This window comes from Rattus rattus, chromosome X (genome assembly GCF_011064425.1).
Source record: "Rattus rattus isolate New Zealand chromosome X, Rrattus_CSIRO_v1, whole genome shotgun sequence".
Lineage (NCBI taxonomy): Eukaryota > Metazoa > Chordata > Mammalia > Rodentia > Muridae > Rattus > Rattus rattus.
In genome coordinates this window covers 19847292-19868091 of record NC_046172.1, presented here as the reverse complement: position 1 = coordinate 19868091, position 20800 = coordinate 19847292, and the positions used below count along the sequence as shown (strand labels likewise).

General features: G+C 37.2%; 1 pseudogene; it reads right to left on the bottom strand.

Annotated features, from left to right (window-relative positions):
* Nucleotides 1–5079: 5079 nt before the first annotated feature.
* Nucleotides 5080–6269, bottom strand: LOC116889037 (annotated as a pseudogene).
* Nucleotides 6270–20800: the final 14531 nt, after the last annotated feature.

Below are 20800 nucleotides of genomic sequence, written 5' to 3'. Positions count from 1 at the left end.
ACTTTATGAAATTATTTAACCACAAAAGTTAGTTTATTTTCTATGGTAGTTTTCCCCTTTCAAAAGAGTCAAATGAATGAAAATGTACATGTCAGCTAACTGTTGCAACTTGTAAATGTATTTTAGGATGGCAGTGATATCCTTATACTAATTAGAAAATATTGGACAATATTGGCTACAATGTGTTCCCCTCTTTTGTTGGCTAATATGAGATTAGCATGTGATTACTGTGTCACTTCTTAAATTTGCCAGTATTATAAAAGTGCTCCCCAAAAGCCAAATATAATTTGAAACATCTTAATATGAAGAAAACCCAGTATTTCTTAACAAATAGTAAGAGCCACCATTTTCTATCTCTACGGTGATTATCGACAATACAATTATGCTTTTAAATTATGTTTCTTGGTTTTGTGATATTTTTCTCCTTTTGCAGCCATATATTTTGGAATGGCTGGTATGATTTGCTGACAGTTTTCCACAATAATCAGTGAAGTTGCTGTAAATAGAGTCTGATGATTGCATCTGGGAAATGTACATTAGAAATGCCTCACATTACCGGTTCATATATAAATACCAGATGTTTGCTTATTTATTTATTTATTTATTTATTTATTTATTTATTTATTTATTTATTTGTATATTTATATATTTTTCTCAACAGCAATAACAGGCAATATTTTAAAAAGTATCATAAGAACTGAGTTGACAGTCAAAAGCAGACTCTTAGAAAGGTTAAATTGGGCTAAAGGAAAGCATGTAATTGACATTGCCTCACAGTTTCTGAGGTTTATCCTTAGTGGTCATGGTGAGAAGCATGCAGGCAGACATGGTGCTGAAGAAGATTAGAGTACTACTACCTATTTGATCCCTAGGCAGCCTAAAGAGAGAGTCACTGGACCTGGCTTGAGTTACTGAAACATTAAAGCCTATCTCCACTTACCTTCACTGATTTCACTGACTTCTTCCAATGAGGCCACACCTACACTAAGAAGGCCACACCCCCTAATCGTGCCACTCCCTATGGGCCACGTATTCAAAAACATGAGTCTAGGGGGGGCATCCTTTTTTTTATATTTTTTGTTTTTATTAAATGTATTTAGTTTTCCACTTTACATCCTAATATTAAACCTCTCCTCTCTTCATAAGTGCCCCTCTTGCACGTCATTATCCCATTCCACCTTCCCCTTCTTTTGAGAAGGGGAAGTCCCCTCTGGTGCCACATCACACTGAATAACACTCACATCCCCCCTCCCCCCATGCCCATCAAATTGCACTCTCTCCAAATGAGGACAGACAAGACAGACCATTTAGGGCAATTGGGTCCTCAAGCAGGCAAGCAGTAGACACAGGGACAGCCCTTGCTACAGTTGTTGGGGGACCCGCAAGAAGACCAAGACGCACATCTGCTACATATGTGCAGGAGGCCTAAGTCCAGCCATGCTTGCTTCTTGGTTATCGGTTCAGTCTCTCAGAGCCCCCAAGTGTCCAGCTTAGTTGACTTTGTTGTCTTCCTGAGTCCCTGTCCTCTTCGGTTCCTTAATCCTTCACCTAGTTCTTCCATGGAACTCCCAGAGCTCCATCTAATGTTTGATTATAGGTCCCTGAAGCTCTTTCCCTTGGCTACTGGGTGGGGCCTCTCAGAGGAAAGACATGCTAGGATCCTGTCTGCAAACATAATAATATCATTAATAGTGTCAGGGATCAGTGCACATAGAATGGGTCTCAATTTGGGGAAGTCATTGGTTGGCCACACTGTATTTTTCACTGTACATCTTGTAGGCAAGACACATTTTGTGTTGAAGGATTTGTGAGTGGATTACTGTCCTTATCCCATCACTGGGAGTCCTGTTGTCTAGACAAAGTGGCCACTTCCAGATCCATATCCCACCAGTGCTAGGGGGGCTCAGCCAGTGTTGCCCTCAAATACCCACCCATCCCAGTTCTCTGGCCTACCCTAGAGATCGCTTCCTCTTCCTCCTCTCTCCCCTGTTCTCCCTACAGCTTACCCCCTTTTGCTCCTATCCCCATCTACTCTCCCACCCAGTTCCCAGTTCAACCTCAGATAGGATATTTATTTTGTTTCCATTTCTGAGAATGATTTGACATTCCACCCTTGGGCCTTCCTTATTTGGCTACTTTTGTATTTCTTGATTATTCTGAACTTTACTAGTATCTACTTATAAGTGAGTACATACCACACAAGTACTTTTGGGTCTGGGTTACCTCACTCAGGATGATATTCTCAAGTTCCACCCATTCACCTGCAAAATTCATGATGTCCTTGTTGTTAATAGCTGAGTAGTATCCATTGTGTAGACGTACCACATTTGTTTCATCCATTCTCCAGTTAAGGAACATCTGGGTTGTTTCCAGCTTCTGGTTATTACAGATAAAGCTGCTATGAACATATTTGAGCAAGTGTCCTTGTGGGACGGTGAAGCATCTTTTGAGATTATGCTCAGGAATGGTATAGCTGTGTCTTCAGATAGAACTAGTCCCAATTCTCAAAGAAAATGCCAAATTGATTTCCAGAGTGACTGTGCAAGTTTGCATTTCCACCAACAGTGGAGGAGTTTTCTTTTTGCTTAAGTAGGATATTCTTATATTTTTGGTTGTGAGCCTAGCCTTTAACGGCTGAGCCATCTCTCCAGCCCTAAGTAGGATATTCTTATTCACAACACCACAGTTGGTTTGGTTTTTCTTTCTGCTTGTCTTTAATTTATTTTTCCTAAAATTAGTATACAAAATAAAAGATTTCACTTTGGCATTTTCATCCACACTTTGTTTTTCTTGTTCTTCCTCTCCTCCTCATGTTTTCTGTCACCCTGCCTATGCCCACGCTCTTCTTCCTCCCCTTCTGTTTTCAGGGCAGAGGCATTATCTGCCTTTTGTAAGTATGTGAGAAACTTTTGAAGAAGCTAATATTATTTCCCTTATCCCAGAAGAAGAGTTCAGAGTTAGAGCTAGATTTCAACTCCAAGGTTACTGGCTTTTCTACTCTTTGGGATCAGTGTTCACCAAAATAAGAGTTTACTAATTTGCTCTATGGTTCCTTATGTTATAATTGATTTGCTTCTGGTTTGCTTGTAGAACGGCATACATTGATTCACTAAAGACTACTTATTAATTTCCATAGGTTTTTGACCTATGGTCACAGTACTAGGTAGAATCTAAGTTACTTTAGGCTTTAAATATAATTCATCAAAATCAATATCAATTAATTGTATTTAGGGATATCAGATACAGGCAAAAAACAAATCAATCCAGAGTCTAACTTTCATAGTGCTCAAAGAAAAGACTACATTTTAAAACACTTAAATTATTGGGTGAAATTCTTTCTATAGTAATAATTAGAATATGGGTTCTTATTTTAAAATAAGAGTATACTCCCCCCCCCGCCTCTGTGTGTGTGTGTGTGTGTGTGTGTGTGTGTGTGTGTGTGTGTGTGTGGCTGTGGCTGTGACTGTGACTGTGGCTATGGATGTTGTTGAATGAGTGCCACCACTTCATATTCTTCTTTAACATACTAATACATACAACCATACAAGTACATGCCATGCTTGCCTCATTTATAAGTGTTATAAGTGGTCAAATTTAACAATATGAAAGAGAGAGAGAGAGAGAGAGAGAGAGAGAGAGAGAGAGAGAGAGCTCACCAATATTTTTATACCAACTTGTGCTTTTAGAAGTCGCCTATTTTACCCTCACTTACTGACACCAAACATTGGTCTGGCTTTTTGTGTGTCTGCGTCCTGAGGATATGAACTCATGCTTTTGTAACAAACGCTTTGCCCACTGAGACATTTCCTAGCCCTGTGTTTTTGTTACCACATCTCCAACAGAAAAATAGTACTTTCTTTCCAATGAAAGAGCAACATTAGTCCTGATTAACAGGATTTGGAAATGTGATCTGATTGGAGAGATGCTGTCAAATGCCCTCTCCTAATATGGAAGTCCACTAAACTCTTCTAGTAAAAAGAAATATGAAAAGACTGTAGATGGATAGGATCAGATAAACAGACTGAATAAAGAAGATAAAAAGGAAGGGAAAATAAACATAATAAAAGTCTGTTATGTACAATGGTGAGTCCAGTATCTGCATACAGGTACTTGTCTGTTGACAATGTTGTTTTAGACCAAAAATATCAAAAGATATTTTTTTCATAATACAAATATTTGGAAGGGGAAATTTATATAAACAGTATTATATTTGTTTGCCCTTCAAAAATGTGAGGTAAATATGGTCAGCCCATGAAATTTATTCATTTGATTATAATTTAGTATTTATCCAGGTGATTTGATTTTTCAAAACATAGTTTAAAATCAGAAGAGAAATGTAGTGCTTTTTGTAACTTCAGAGAGATTCCTAAGGTTGCACTTCTTTGGTCATGTTTATTTACTTTAGTTTTTGGCCATTAAATTATTTTAGTGTCTTTGCATTATATACTACCTCATATTCAATTTTCAGACCATGTTTATAAATGTAAGGCTAGTGTAGTGGAATTTTCACAGTGCTCTAATTTTTTTTTCTTCTGGTAAGGTTGTAGTTCTGAAGGGCCAAATTAAAATTCACATTTCAGTTTTCAACATTTACTATTCTTGTATGTACTTTAAATCCCCATTTAGGATTTGATGCATGTTACTCCACTAAAATGTTCGTGCTTTTCAAAGTACACATTTATCATCTGATTTCAAATCTATGTGGTATTATGCGTGTCTTAGTTGAGGTTTTACTGCTGTGAACAGACATCATGACCAAGGCAACTCTTATAAGGACAACATTTAATTGGGACTGGCTTACAGGTTCAGAGGTTCAGTCCATTATTGTCAAGGTGGGCTCATGGCAGGATCTACGCAGGCATGGTGCAAGAGTTGCTGAGAGTTCTACATCTTCATGTAACTTCATAGAACTTCCTATGGAGGCCGATAGGAGAAGACTGGCTTCCAGACAGCTAGGTCTTTTTTTTTTTTTTTAACAAAAATAAGCATTTTATTAGACTGAATTTTGGGTGGGGAATGCCAGGGTATCACTGGGTAGTACTGTTGTGGTTGTCTGTGGGCATATGACACTGAAAGAAACTATCCAGGACTTGCTTTCCCCGGCTGGGTTTTTTTCAGCAGAAGGGCTTTGTGCTGATGCTGAGGGCTCCAAGGTGACAGATGGGAATTCTTACAGTCTTGCCAGCAGACCTCAGTTAGGCCTTTGCACCAGGAGGATGAGGGGACCCCCAGTATTCTGGGCTGCTCCACAATACAAGTGGCAGAGGATTCCTCCCTGGGAGGCCTGCGGCTGGCCTTTCCAGGGAAGTTGGCCACTCCCACGGTCGGGCCCCAGGAGTTTGTGGAAGGGAGGCAAAGCTGGCACTGTTTTGTGTTGAGAGTGCACTCCTCTCTGTCAGGACTGCCTAGCAAGCTGTACCTATCCCACTGTCTGGTGTGCCTGGCATAAACTCTGCACAGGGCAATAGCTGCAGAGAGGGCACTGTGGGGTACGGACTCTGGCCCCCAGCTCCATGGCTGCTTGATTGAAGCCACCAGGCTGGGCTGGATCCACTAGCTGTTGGGCTAAGTTCCAGAGGTGATGAGAGACAAAGGTGCTGGCAGGATCAGCACCAATGGCGCAGACATGTCACAGCACCTGTAAAATGTTCCCATCCACCGCACAGGTTACCTGGACAAAGGCAATAGAAGCAATGGCTCTGACCATGTACCTCCCCACACCAGGTAGGAGCTGCTGCAGGGTCTCTGCTGTACGTGGCATATGGCCTCCTAGCTGCTCTACCACCTTCCTAGCTCCTTTTTGTAGTCGATAGCCTTGAGAATAGTAATCTAGACCAGACCAGAGCTGGTTCACCTCCTCCAGGAAAGCACTGACCAGATCTTGAAGCATTGGCCACTTCTGCATCCATCGGTATAATAGTCGATCACTGGCAACTTGGGCCTGCTGCAGCATAACCTCTGACACCCATATTAGCATAGTCTCTCCTGTCCAAGTTGGCCTCTTCTTTTACCCATTTTCTCCAAGGGAGGTCATGTTTCTCTTGGTCATATCAGCTGAGCAAGTTCCTTCAGAAAGCTGTGGCATTGACCATGTCACTGAAGAGATGATATAGGGAGATGGAGGCCTGCAGTAACTCCTCTCTCTTCTGTTTGGCCAGGCCATCAAGGCCAGAAAGTTTGGCCTGGCTGCTAAGAGCACATTTTTCCCTTCCCTTGTGGTTGGCTGGTTGCTTTTTATGACACCTTACAGATGCTCATAACTTCTTCATGATAACCTCCTGCGCAGTCTCGGGCCAGATGCTCCCCAGACAGCTAAGTCTTAAAATCCATGCACACAGTGAAATACTTCCTCCAATAAGGCCACACCTAATAAAACAAGGCCACGTCTCCTAATAGTGCCAAGAATATTCAAACCACCACAATGCCTTTCATTTTATACATTTTCAAACTCCATTCCAGTAATGATTGCAAAAGTTGGCTTTTCACTCTGTTGCAATTTCAGTGAGATACATAGGCTACTTATTACAGTAAAAAGTATCTCATAAGAAAAACAATCACTATGCTTCTTATTTCAAGATTGTTGTCAAACAATTTGGCAGAAAAAAAATTTGGCTATGTGAGGGTCCAGTGACTGACCTTTAGTTGAAACCACAATTGCTTGTATCATGAGACTCTCACTCAACATTCCTTTTGTATCCCAATGTTAATTAATACTTGATATTCAGAAACACTAAAGCCTCTAAAGATGAGGGGAAAGAGAGGGCAAAGGGAGAGGGAGAGGGAGAAGGGGAGGGAGAAACCTTTTCAAAGAAATGCAGCAGTAAAAGTTTCTTGAAACTTTTCAATTCTGTAGTAGCAAGTGAATGTGAAATTCTGAGTGTATATGTGTTTGTGACAGTAAAAACTCCAGTGTCTCAGATCCACAGAAGTGGCAAAGCCTTCCCTAAAGGAAGCTAAGAGGGATAGCAAACCCTTTCTCTCCTTGGAGTGTAGCTGCTGACAATACTACTACTTCCCTGCTCAACTGTACATATTAAACACCCCAACATCTGGAGTGCTGCAGCATCTCCAACAGAAAAGTTAAATCTGTATGAGTCTACGTGTATCATTTCTTCATTCTCTAGCTTCCGCCATTAGCTCATTCCTTGAAGCCCTACAGAACATGGCATACTTCAAAACAGAGAAGCAGATCTTTATTATTGCAAAGCAGTCCAAAACATTAATTTTGCTTGTGTAATGAAATTCTTCCAGTCAGTCAAATTACTTTCTAAGCTGTTGTAACATTTGCATTTAATATAGTTACACACTCCTTATCTTAAAAATAGATATTTTGTCGATGCTGTTTAGCCAGATTTGGGAACATTTGAAATGTAGCCTAAAGGGATCCTGGTAAACAGATAATGTCTTAGATATGAAAAAACAGGACTCCATTGGTTAGAAGGGAGTTTGACATTACACAGCAAAAATGCAGAAATAGTAAAGAGATTTACTGTTCTCACATTCGAGATGCAGTTGTAATCAGTACACAATTGACAGATAAGAACCTTGGTTCTTTATCCTCCTCCCACACAGAAGCCTGCCATCTTTCTGTCATGCCTTCCATCTTCAGCATTGCCTTACTGTGCAATGGCTGCAGAGCTCTAGCTCCTTTCAAAGTGACAGAGAGAAGAAACCCAGCAGGATAAATGAACATCTGTCTTAAGCTGAGCTGGCTTCTTATAAGCAGCTTGCCTCCAAATCCCAATAGATACTGACCTTTCATTTCCCTTGTATTGGTCTGTGTCAAAATCTGCTAATTCCTTCCTTTACAACCATTGGCATTGAAAGCTTTCTTCCAATTGCTACTGCCAATAATTTTGATTTCATTTGTGTTCTTGTGGGGCATAAGTCATTGGAACAAGGCTTTTATATGCATGGATTTTACAAAATTCCGCTTTGGCTACCTTGGAGAAATTAATGTATTCCATAATACCCAATAATCCCTATGACTGCTTTATCCAATGATATTTAATATATAGATATGCAAATTTAATATGACCAGATGAAAGAAAATGCAAAGCATTTCCATCTATTATTGGCAAAATTTTCAGTTATTATAGATAAATATGTTCTAGAGATACACTATGTCACATTGATCGTGCCTGTAATTGACAACACTGTATATGCTTACTCATTAATGGGCATGATTCATGTTAATTCTTCTTAGTGCAACAACATAAAATTTGATGCTTTTGCCATCCTCAATCAGTTTTCTTCTCTGACTCCAGTGGGTACTACACCTATGTGCTTCAACATATCAAGGAGGCCATCCTGCTGTTCTTGGTTCCTTATCACTGTTTCCTTCTCTGGAGGGTCGCCTTATACCTGAAGATATCTAGAGCCTGGTAGCTCAATGTCTCCTACTCCAGGGTAATTTGAATCTAATTTCTGGCAGCTCTGTAAATGAAAATGCCCAAACCCTTTGCTATATGGGACCACAAACACAGTTGCCAATATTTTGACCTTTAAAAGTTCCATGAGATCATGTTGAAATTAGTTTCTTACTATAAGTAGTTACTTATCTAAGTATTATTTAGTTTCCTTCTTCCCTTCACCTTTTCTTTACCATCTCTCTTTTGAGCAAATCCTTAACAATATCACTTTGGCAAGTAGCCCTGTCAGTCTCTCCTTAAGGAAACTGTGACCTAATAATTGATTCAATACAGAAATTACTTAGCTGTTCCTTTCATTTATTGTACAATAAGCAGAGAAATTCCCTTTCATTTATCTCAGAAACAGAGAATCAAGAGGAATATTTTACTATTTGTGGGGATTATGAAGAATTATTTTCTGTATCTCACTCCTGTTGGGAATACTGATGCTTTTTCTTTTAATTTTCGCAGTTCCTTATGGAATTATTTTTATTGGATATTTTCTTTATTTACATTTCACATGTTATACCTTTTTCCTCTGGAAACTGTCTATCCCATTCCCCCAACCCCCTGCTTCTATGAGGGTGCTTCCCCAACTACCTGCACACTCCCTTCCACCTCTCCACCCTGGCATTTTCCTTTTTTTTTTTTCGGAGCTAGGGACCGAACCCTGGCATTTTCCTATACTGGGGCATGGGCCTCTCCTTCCATTGTGTCTGACAAGACCTTCCTCTGCCACATATGTGGCTGGAGCCATGGTTCCTTCCATGTGTACTCTTTGGTTGGTGGTGTAGTCCCTGGGAGCTTTGGTTGATTGATACTGTTGTTCTTCCTGTGGGTTTGCAAACCCCTTCAGCTCCTTCAGTCCCTTGATGCTTTTAAATATCTGTGATTGTTAAACTGTGCTGCATAGGAGCCTGCCCCACATGTGGCCCATACATATACAGCCACCCAATTAGACAAGATGGATGAAGCAAAGAAGTGCAGGCCTACAGGAACCGGATGTAGATCTCTCCTGAGAGACACAGCCAGAATACAGCAAATACATAGGCGAATGCCATCATTAAACCACTGAACAGAGAACAGGACCCCCGTTGAAGGAATCAGAGAAAGGATTGGAAGAGCTTGAAGGGGCTCGAGACCCCATATGAACAACAATGCCAACTAACCAGAGCTTCCAGAGACTAAGCCACTACCCAAAGACTATACATGGACTGACCCTGGCTCTGACCTCCATCGGTAGCAATGAATAGTCTAGTAAGAGCACCAGTGGAAGGGGAAGCCCTTGTTCCTGCCAAGATTGAACCCACAGTGAACGTGATTGTTGGGGGGAGGGCGGTAATGGGGGGAGGATGGGGAGGGGAACACCCATATAGAAGGGGAGGGGAGGGGTTAGGGGGATGTTGGCCTGGAAACCGGGAAAGGGAATAACATTCGAAATGTAAATAAGAAATACTCAAGTTAATAAAAAAAGAAAGAAAGAAAGAAAGAAAGAAAGAAAAAGCATAGATCTAGATTATGTCTAGAAAGAAAAAAATATTTCCATACTTTGTGCATGAGTAAATGTTCAAAATATATCTATTGCCCTAATTTGATTTCAACTAGGAGTTGTGTACTTTCCTTGACAGTCTCTCAATGGCCTTGGAAATATATTTGTTCACTGTTATGGAACTATATGGAGTCAAAGAGAAAGAAGAACAAATTTGTGGTAGCCATCCTACTTGTGACAACTCTGTATGTGTATTTGTGATATATATGACATGGAGAATCAGATTGTAGGCATTGATCAGTGTACAAGCAAGGTTTATAAAGACAAGAATTTGTTACATATGGATAAGTGACAGAAATATATTCTGTCAATGTATTTCATTATAATGTATTCATTACAAATATTTTAGCAAATACAATATACTACTAATCTATTCACAAATGCTATATTATATCAACACATATGTATAAAAACAAATATACACACATAATAAGCTGCACCTGGTGGCTAGAGAGATGACTCACTGGCTTCTCTACTAGAGAACCTAGGTTTGATTACATATATGTCTGTAACTCTAGTTCCAGGGTATCCTACATACTCTTTTGGCCTCAGTGAATACTAGGTACATACATGGTACACAGGCACATAGGCAAAATACCCATACACATGAAATTAAAATTTGAAAAGAAATTGCATTGCTTTGCAAATTTGTTTTGTTACTGTTACAACATTGTGTCCACTTGTATTGTTTAAATAAACCATCTAACCTATTTCCTCTGAATTTCTATTTATATAACTATCATTCTGACTCACGGGTGATTTTTTAGGACACAAAACTCTTAACAGTCTGAATTAATTCAAGTTTCCACAAATAGAATCTTCCAGATAAGTTACCTAGCTAAAAAGTTATGTACAAAAACTACCTATGTAGACAGGTTCATGGAAAACTAGGTAATAAAGCTACTTGTACACAAGAACCTTGGTGGTGGTAACGTGTGCATGGAGCAAGGGTTAGTGGGAGTTGAATATTTTAAGAATCAGAAGAATCAGAGATATAGGCTGACAAGTTAGACATACAGTATTGATAATTGTGCCTCACTTCCAGATGGTGTTCAAGAAGTAATAGATGAATAAATATTAAAAGATAAATTCATTTTTTAAAATTTGGTTAATGGAAATAAAACGAGAGATTGGATAGCAGTTACTATGGGAAAGCTAAATACATGGACAACATCAGAGAGATAGAAATCCAGGCCCAAAAGTGGAATCCTTTAAAAGAATAAGTTACATCAACACTTAACACTCCATAATTTTTATAGTTCTTAAACATTATACAATCCCTGCCAACAGTTTATGCATAAAATGGAAACCAAAGAGATGTTAAATTGCATGCTGAAGTCTGATATTTATTGTACAGCAGGAAACTTTCCAAACAAAACTTTCAAATGACGATAGTTCATAATCAAGCCCTGGTAGCTGATATTGTTCCAATTTGATGGTGATCTATAAAGAAAAGCATTGTACCTTTCTTATGAATTGTGTATGTTATTTTTTTTTTTTTTTGAGCTGGGGACCGAACCCAGGGCCTTGGGCTTCCTAGACAAGCGCTCTACCACTGAGCTAAATCCCCAGCCCCGTGTATGTTATTTTTATTGTGTATATTTTATGCTATTTAATGGCCAATTACAATATATGATTATAATAGAGTATAACACGAGTTAAACTTTTAGTAAATATTACCAGTTCTTATTATTGTTACCATTTCTTCTTTCTATATAAACAACTCTTTTGGAATGCATGATATTACTGAAACCTGTTCTGCTAGTTAGTAATTTTTGTGACTGTTGATATTTATCCCCATATCTGGGCTGTAGCTTCATCAGTTAAAAATGCTGAGAAAAAAACTTTCTTATACTCTCTGTTTGCCATGAGACTAGCATGAGATTAAAAAAAGAGAAAATCACACACACACACACACACACACACACACACACACACACACACACACGGGAGGGGGAAAGACAGAGAGATAGAGAGAGATAGAGAGACAGAGAAAGACTTGATATTCAGTATAAATTTACCAAGATCATAAATTTTAAAGATCATATTTTATGTCTTTAACATGATACTTAACTGCAAAATAGAGCAGAACCAGTATTGTTCACTTGCAATAGAAGGTAGTGTGGCTTTCTGTTTCATCAGCAAGGCTAAATGAGTATAAATATCTTTCACATAACTATTAGGAAGCTTATCCACACTTCAAACTCAACTATATTTGATGCTAAAGTCAATAGTATTTCCAATTCATTGTACTTATTACCTGAACAGTAAAAATAATATTCCCTAAAGTCATAATGACTTGAACATTGAATGATATAACAATAAAGTGTAAAACATGTAATAGATACTCAAGATATTTCTTTTCCTCTTATACTAGCAGGTATTATTGATTACAGCAGCCATTTTGGTTATTTGTGTGTGTGTGTGTTTGTGTGTGTGTGTGTGTGTATATGTATGTGTGTGTGTTAATTTTAGCACTTTATAAAACATAGCTCCTCAGTTCTCTTCAAACCATTGCAGATGCTTCAGTCCTCCCCATGTGAAATTACACCAATGCTATAGAATGTAGACTGATTTCCAGTTATTTTACATGTAGAGAGGCAATGTCTCAGAACTTACAAAAGAGTAAGAGCACAACTTTTACCAGTCCTCTTTACCAAATGCAAGTGGGATTAGATTGTTCTGATAACACAAACAATGACTCTGATATACAGGGGACATAGCTTCATTTCATTTGCAATTACTCCCCCAAACCACAGATGAACAGGCTCAAAGAATGATGTGGGATGCTTTATATCCTCTGTGGGTGGGGCAGACGAGGAACAAAGCTAAATATCCCTGGGCACTCATCAAATTTTCAATGGAATGGGTGCAAATTTGGGACAATTGAGTTGTAATTGACATTTTACCTCCTATTCTAATCTGTTTTGGGGGATGTGTCTACAATCTGAAGCTACAGGATTCAAAGGTATACAATTTGTGAATAATTGGTTTATTGTGCTTTCAATAGATAAATGTGCATGAATTTTATGATAGGATGATTTGTCAGTATTTTTTCAGTTATACAAACTATGTGAGGCTAGATACTTTATAAGAAAAAGGCATTTATATAATCATTTTAACATGTCATCAACATGATATCTATGTCACAACATGTCAGATACATAATGGCAGGAGGCCATCAGGATGATACAAAGAAAGCCAGAGGAGGAGCTGGACCAGACTTACTGATTTATTAAAACACATTCAATAGAATTAACCAACATCATGAGAGTTCGGTATTAACCACTCTGGTAGCAGTGCCTTAATGATCTAACTAATTTTTGTTAAGTCCCAATGAATAAGAATTCCATCATTCCTCAACATTGCCTTTCTTTGAGACAAAACTTCAAACATTCCATCCCCATCTATTGTTTCATGGCTTTTACTGAACTGTCTTAGATGGTATCCGTTTACTGGTCATTTCAACTTTATTTCTCCATTGATGAAAATTCAAAGATGGATGGACTATTAATCTATGTCATGGCTATCATCCATGTATTTCTTCCCAACATGTAAATAAATTAAGATCTATTATACTTCCTTTGAAAGGTTTCCAATCTCTGCCTTAGGCTTTAACTCAATGAATAGTTTTAATGGGAATTGTGAATTAGACAGAAAACAGAATTATGCCAGAGTAAACTGCAGAAAGGATAATTATAGTGATAACATTTCTCCTAAATTCCCACAGCGTCAGTGGCCAGGAAAGTATCAGATAGATGGCTGACTCTCAACAATGATTTAATGAGTAAAACTGTTGAACACTATCGTTCTTTCCTTTTCTGCCTTGTAGTTCAAAGTTTTAGTGTTTACAATTTCACATTAGGCACATATTATGATTGTTTAAAAATACATGGAAAAAACCCCACCGAGAATTCTAAGTGTTTTGGTGTCTTGGTTAAGAATATTAGTCCAGATATGGAGTATTTATGTACTCTTTCCTTGTCCATAAAATGGGTTAGCAAAAATATATCTGCTATAAGTACAAAGTCTGACATAAACAACATAATAAGGCACTACATAAAATTTTAGTTCAATTCTCTAAACTTTTACTTACTTACTTTCTTTCTTTCTCTCTCTCTCTTTCTTTTTCTCTCTCTCTCTCTCTCTCTCTCTCTCTCTCTCTCTCTCTCTCTCTCTCTCTCTCTCTCTCTATTTCCCTCCTCTCCAATACTAGGGAAAATCAATATTTTATAAAAGTATGTTAGCTCATTCTAATTGGATAAAAAGAATATAAAATTGTATATTCTTTATCTTGATCATTATGATTTATTTACAGTATAAGACAAGATATTGGAGGGATCTGTAAGATAGAGGCAAAAGTCACATAGAAGTTTTTAGTTTCAAAGTTAACAGCAACCTATGAAGGTAGCCCCCCCCCCAAAAAAAAAAAAAACTGGGACAATACAATAGACTAAGCAAAGGTAAGGGAAAAACAATAAAAAAAAAAATAGCTTTAGAGGTCTCAAATCTGCTTTCAAAATGCTAGGATCTAGTTTTTGTAAATTAGAGTTCTCAGGAAATGTAGGACAAGTCCCAGCTGTGCCGTAGCATTAACATTAAAACTAAGCCATATCTGGAGTCTCTATTTCTTTTAAATCCCCTGAGGTTTCAAACCAGAGAGAAGGTCACAAGAAATTCCCCTACTTCTTCCTTTCCCCAATAACCGGTCTCCCCTGTTGTATTTCAACACCGAGGCATTCATATAGGCAAGAGAGTGTTTAAATTGAGAACACTTTGTCTGATTTCAATTTTGCAGAATCACAGATGTTATTTTAGTCACATTAGATGGTGCTGAGCTTACACAATAAAATCCAGAGAACTGCAACTCATTAATGAAGTAATCCACTAATGTGCACTTTGATGTACTGAATGTATGCTCTCAATCACTTTAAGGATTTTCTCTCATTTTCTTGACTGAAGTAGATGTTAATCCCCACCCCCATTTTAAACACATGACTATCTTGAAACATCTGATGTTCTTTAATAAATTCGTATCATTAGAAAAAAGCTTTTAAAAAAAAAAAAAAAAAAAATGAAAACCCAAAACCACAAACCCACACATAAGCCACCAGTATCAAGGCATCCTACTACATATAAGAGAATAATAAATAAATTGCCTGGAATGTCAGGTACTTGGGTTGCTGTGTCAGGAAGATTACAAGCTCAAGTCTGGCCTGAGCAACTGAATGAGAAGGTATCTGAAATTAAAAAGTGTAAAGTCGGTCTGACAATACATCTCAGTGGTAAAGTATTTGCATGAAATGTGTGAAGATATGAATTCAATCCTCAGTACCACACTAAATAACACAGTATAGTGCAAAAAAGGCTAATATCTATCCACCAATATCCCAATGAACTACAAAATAAAAAACCTACAAAACCCTACATTTGAAATTTCAACCTTGGGGTTGGGGATTTAGCTCAGTGGTAGAGCGCTTGCCTAGCAAGCGCAAGGCCCTGGGTTCGGTCACCAGCTCCGAAAAAAAAAAAAGAAAAAAAAATTTCAACCTCACCTGCCAGTGCAAACCACCCGCGCCCTGCACATACACCCATTACACATACACACAGTAGGTTAATAGCGTTCATTCCCAAGCTGGTTACATAGCTAAGCAATCAAGAGCTAGGGTTGGAGTGTGTATCTCATACCGACTTGATTTGCATGCCCAATGTACAGTGTGGTTACACTGGAGAGAGAGAATCGATCTACTGTATCTATCACGTAAATAGAAGAAGAAAAATAAGATAATTATATCAGTTTAAAAAGAAGAAATATACTCTTCAAAAATCCATTAATTCTATGGGAGAAAATTTCTCTAACTTTTTAAAGCATATATATTGATTTTAAAGATAAAGAACTAATGCTTATACAGAGAATTAATTAATTAAGTTTCTCCGCATGATACTGTTTTAATTTTTAGTTTTTTAGACCAGTGTTTCTCAACTTGTGGGTCACAACCCCTTTAAGGGTAGCATGTCATATAGATTATGATTCATAATAGTAGCAAATTTGCAGTTTTAAAGTATCATAACAACATGAGAAGCTGTATTATATGCACAGCATTAGGAAGGCTGGGAACCAGTCTTTTAGACAGCAGTAATAGGAGAATTTAAAATTCAAAGAAACATGAAAAAGGAATAAACAAAATTGTCTTTATTCATAAATGATTGAATGTATTCATGGAGAGGCTCAATAAATTATTAAAATCAAAATATGACTTCATCAATGTGGTGAACAACCTCCAAAATATAAAAATTCAGAATTCACTCATTTTCCTTATCAAGAAAATGAACATGTTAAAGTTTTCACTTAATATACATTGTCATTTACCACCACTCCAAGGAAAGTAAATAACTAAGGTATACAAATAAAGACATACAGGGTTTATATGTTAAGACTTGTATAACAAAAACTAAATACAAATAGACTTTGAAGAAGATGAGATATATACTTATGAGAATCATTAGCATAGTAAAGATGCTATTTTCTTATAATATGACTTATACTTTTAGGTAATCAATACTGAAACTCAAGAAGATTTTTGTTTGCATATAGATAAGTCTATGTTTAAGCTCAATGAAAATTCACAAACTCTGGAATGAAAGAAAAGCTGAAAGAATAAAGTAAGGATTCAGGAGCCAGAGAAAGAGCTCAGTGGTTAAAAGTACTAGTTACTCTTCCAGATTCAATTCCTAGCACTCACAACCTTCTGTAGCTATATCCCCTTCTCCATATCTCCAAGGAAAAGAGAGGGATCTCATGGGTATCAATCCACCTTGGCATATCAAGTTGCAGTAGGACAAGGCACATCTTCTTCTACTTAGGCTAGGCAAGGTAGCACAATTAGTGGAAAGGGATCCCATGGCAGGCAACAGAATCAGAGACAGACCCTGCTCCTGCTGTTAGGAGTCCCACATGAAGACAAAGCTGCACAACTGTTACATATGTGTAGAAGACCTAGGTTTGTCTCATGCATGATCTCTAGTTGGGAATTCAGCTTCTGTGGGCCCCAATGGGCCAAGGTTAGTTGATTTTGTTGGTTTTTTGTGATTCCCCAAGCTTCCTTTAATGTTTGGCTGTGGGGCTGTGAGTCTCTGCATCTGTTTCCATCAGTTGCTCAAAGAAGATTCTCAGATAATAGTTATGCTAGGCTCAACTAGTTGAGATGGGTATTGTACATTGCTTTTATTGTGTTTAAGTGTGTTTTTTAAGATTCCATGTGAACCAGGGTCTTGTATGTGCTAAGCAAAGTTTCTCCCATTGAACCAGACTAGTTAAAACAATTTTCTTGGAGTTATGTTTTGTTTTTAAATACATTTTTAATATTAATTTTAGTTATGTGTCTATATGTGCAGCCATGTGCCAGTGAGTGCAGTGTTCTCAAGGTGCAGAAGTGGGTGTTGGATACTATAGAGCTGAAGTTTCAGGAAGTTGGGACCTGCTTTAAAAGGGTGCTGGGAAATAAAATGGGCACTTCTACAAGAGCAGTATATACTCTTAGCCATCTCTTCAACCTCGACAGTTATATTTTTACATATTGTTTTTCAGTGGATGTATGACAGTTTGGAATCAAAGAGGGCTTTAATTAATCTTGAATTTAGTCAAAATTTAAAAAAAAAGAAAAGAAAAACACTGAACATTGAAATACAGTTTTTTTCTCATTATTTTATAGCTCAGAAGTAGCTATTGTCTTATGTTAAAAAATACAAAGTACTGTCAGATTGTTAAATTATTATTATTATTAATATGTTAAAAAATAGAATGTGCTGTTGGTTTGTTAAAATTATTATTATTTTTACCAAATTGTTAATGGGGCTCACTGTGTACAAGACACTATTCAAAACAATTTTTTAGTATTCATTTACAGTTCATTAAAAGTTTGAAAGATAAATAGTATTATTCTCATTTTTCTAATGTGAAATTATGACACTGCATGATTAGTGAACAAAATAAAGATCATAACATAAGTGCTAAATGGAAACTTACACTGGCTTATTTTCTTCCCAAATTCAAATTCTTAATTTTATGAGTCTACTGTCTCTATAAATATTACATTTGAGAGAAGTTCTGCTTCCTTATGCTTGAAGGCAAATATAAAAAGAAGGCGGCCTTTCCTCTCCATAATCAAACTTCTGTCCTAAATTGTTTCTGTATATCAAACACATTTTAGCAATTTCTAATACATCAACACTCAAATTTACATAAGGTTAGGTTTAAGATAAAGTAAATGTTAATACATTTTATCTTAGTCCAGAATATATAAGAATACATGCTTCACATTACATTGCCACAATAACAAGTGTTAGCAAGAGTATGGTGATGTTGGAACATATATCTATTGTTAGTATGATGAAACAATGTTCCTGCATTAACAGAAGAAAAAGGAAAGAAAAGAAAACATTATTCAAGTTTTGTAATTTTCAAAATACAATAAATTCATTTTTAAAATATAAAATTAAAAATAATAAATCAATACTAATTAAATTAAAAATATGCATTCCAGTAACATTTGTCATGAAATGTAAAGGCCTACACTTACAGATTTACTGCATACTTTCTTTGTACTTTCTATGTACACTACTCCTTGTAGCAATATGATGAGATCTAAAGTTATGTACCATAAAAAACACAAGAGAATAACAAGGGCAAGACTGCTCTTTAGTTTCCATGACCATGGTTTTTGTTGAAGATAATGTAACAATCATGCTAACCTGGAGATAATAGTCAGGGCTCAGGTGTGGAAGGCCAGGTATTTATCTCTGAGCTACCCCACCAACTGCCATAATGAATTTTGTTTTTTGAGTGTTTGTTCAACATGAGGTTTTCAAGCATTGTTTTAAACTCAGGAAGGATGTGCAAGAGTTTTCAGAAATATGTGGCTTGTTAATACTACCAATATGAGGGCACAGACAATGTCACTCTAACAAACAGATGTACTCTTGAAGCAAGACATAGTTTGTTACAGACTATGTAGTTAATTTCAGAAATGAATAAGAAACAAATGGATGTTAAGTACGTTTTCTACTTAAACTATTTTCAAATGTGATAATTCAATAATGAATTTCTAGGCTTAACTGGTAAAGAATTATTTTTTATTTGACAGATCAGTAAAAGATAGCATAGGTAGAATAAATCATTCTTCCAAATTGAATGGAAACAATAATCTTTCAGAAATAAATCCTATACCAAGATGTTTAGATTAAGGATCATCATACTTAGTTTCAAAATTATAATTAAAAAGAAGAAAGATATAGAAAAAACAATTTGGTGTAAAGTTGACATAACTTAGAGACCAAAGAACATACTTTTGTAATTCATAATCCAGTTTCTTATGAAGTAAGAATTAAAGTCATTTAAATATTTAATATAATAGTGGCCTGAAAATGTCACATATTGAAGCAATTCCATGGCTTCAAATAGTAATATAACTCTTCATTGATTTGCGTATAGTAAAATGCTATGTTTTTTTTTTATCATGGAAGAGTTAATTTAAATTAAGAATGTTGGTCACCAAACCCGATACTGTTGAAGTTGTCAAGAGGTAATTGGGGACAGGAACCTGGTGTGGCTGATGCTTGGGAGGTGCTGCCAGCAACTGACCAATACAGATGTGGATGCTTGGAGCCAACCATCAGACTGAGCTTGAGGACCCTGGTGGGAAAGCTGGTAGAAAGCCTGGAGGAGGAGAGGGAGATTGCAACCCCATAGCAAGAACAACATTGGCTGGCCTGACCACCCAGTGCTCCCAGGGACTAGACCTCCAACCAAGAGTTCACAGGGAGGACTCCAGGGCTCCAGATACTTATGTAATAGAGGATGGTCTTGTCTGACATCAATGGCAGTGAAGGCCCTTGGTCCTGTGGAGGTTTGATGCCCCAGCAAAGGGGAATGCTGGAACAGTGGGTAAGGAGAGGGTGAGTGGTTTGGGGAACACCCTTATAGAGGCAAATGGGAGAGAGGAGAGAGAGCAGATATGGGATTGGGGGTTTGTGGAAGGGTAACCGGGAAGTGGATATCATTTGAGATGTAAACCAATGGAATGGTTAATAAAAAAAAGAATGTTGGTTACTATTTGAGAAAAGATGTATTTCTAATATTTACTTCTACTTTTGAAAGAAAAATTTCCTGCTAATCTCTTTTTCACATCTGCTCATATATTTTATTTCACTTTTAATTTCCTGAAAACTTATCTTTCCTGTTAAAGTTTTCTTGGCCTTTTTTCCACTAGTAATGATTGTGAGGAAATGTGTCACATTCTAACAACTATACTGCTCTCCAAACTATATCAAATTATCTCATCATATTTCTGAAATCTAGACTATATTGCTGAGATCTCTTCTGACCTCCCATTTTTGTTACCTGAGCATTTCCCAGTTCCCTCAGTGAGCATCATTTTGTAATTCAGAATCCTTTCCCATCAATTAAGACAGCTGCCCTTAATCTGTGATTTTGTAGCTAAAACAACATCATTAATCATATTTAGTTTCCCTTCTTTCTTCCTATTTATCAAACGTCTACTATCCTATAGTTTGTTGTTTTGTAATTTACATTTTAAAATTTACATTTTAAACTTACATTTCTTTTTTTATTGGACATTTTAAAATTTACATTTCAAATGTTATTCGCTTTCCGAATATCCCAGACATAAACCCCTTATCCCCTCCCCTTCCCCTTCTTGTATAAGTGTTTTCCCCTCCCCATCCTCTCCCCCTTTTGCCCAACAACATTCCCTATGCTGGGGGTCCAACCTTAGCAGGACCAAGGGCTTCCCCCCTTCCACTGGTGCTCTTACTAGGCTAT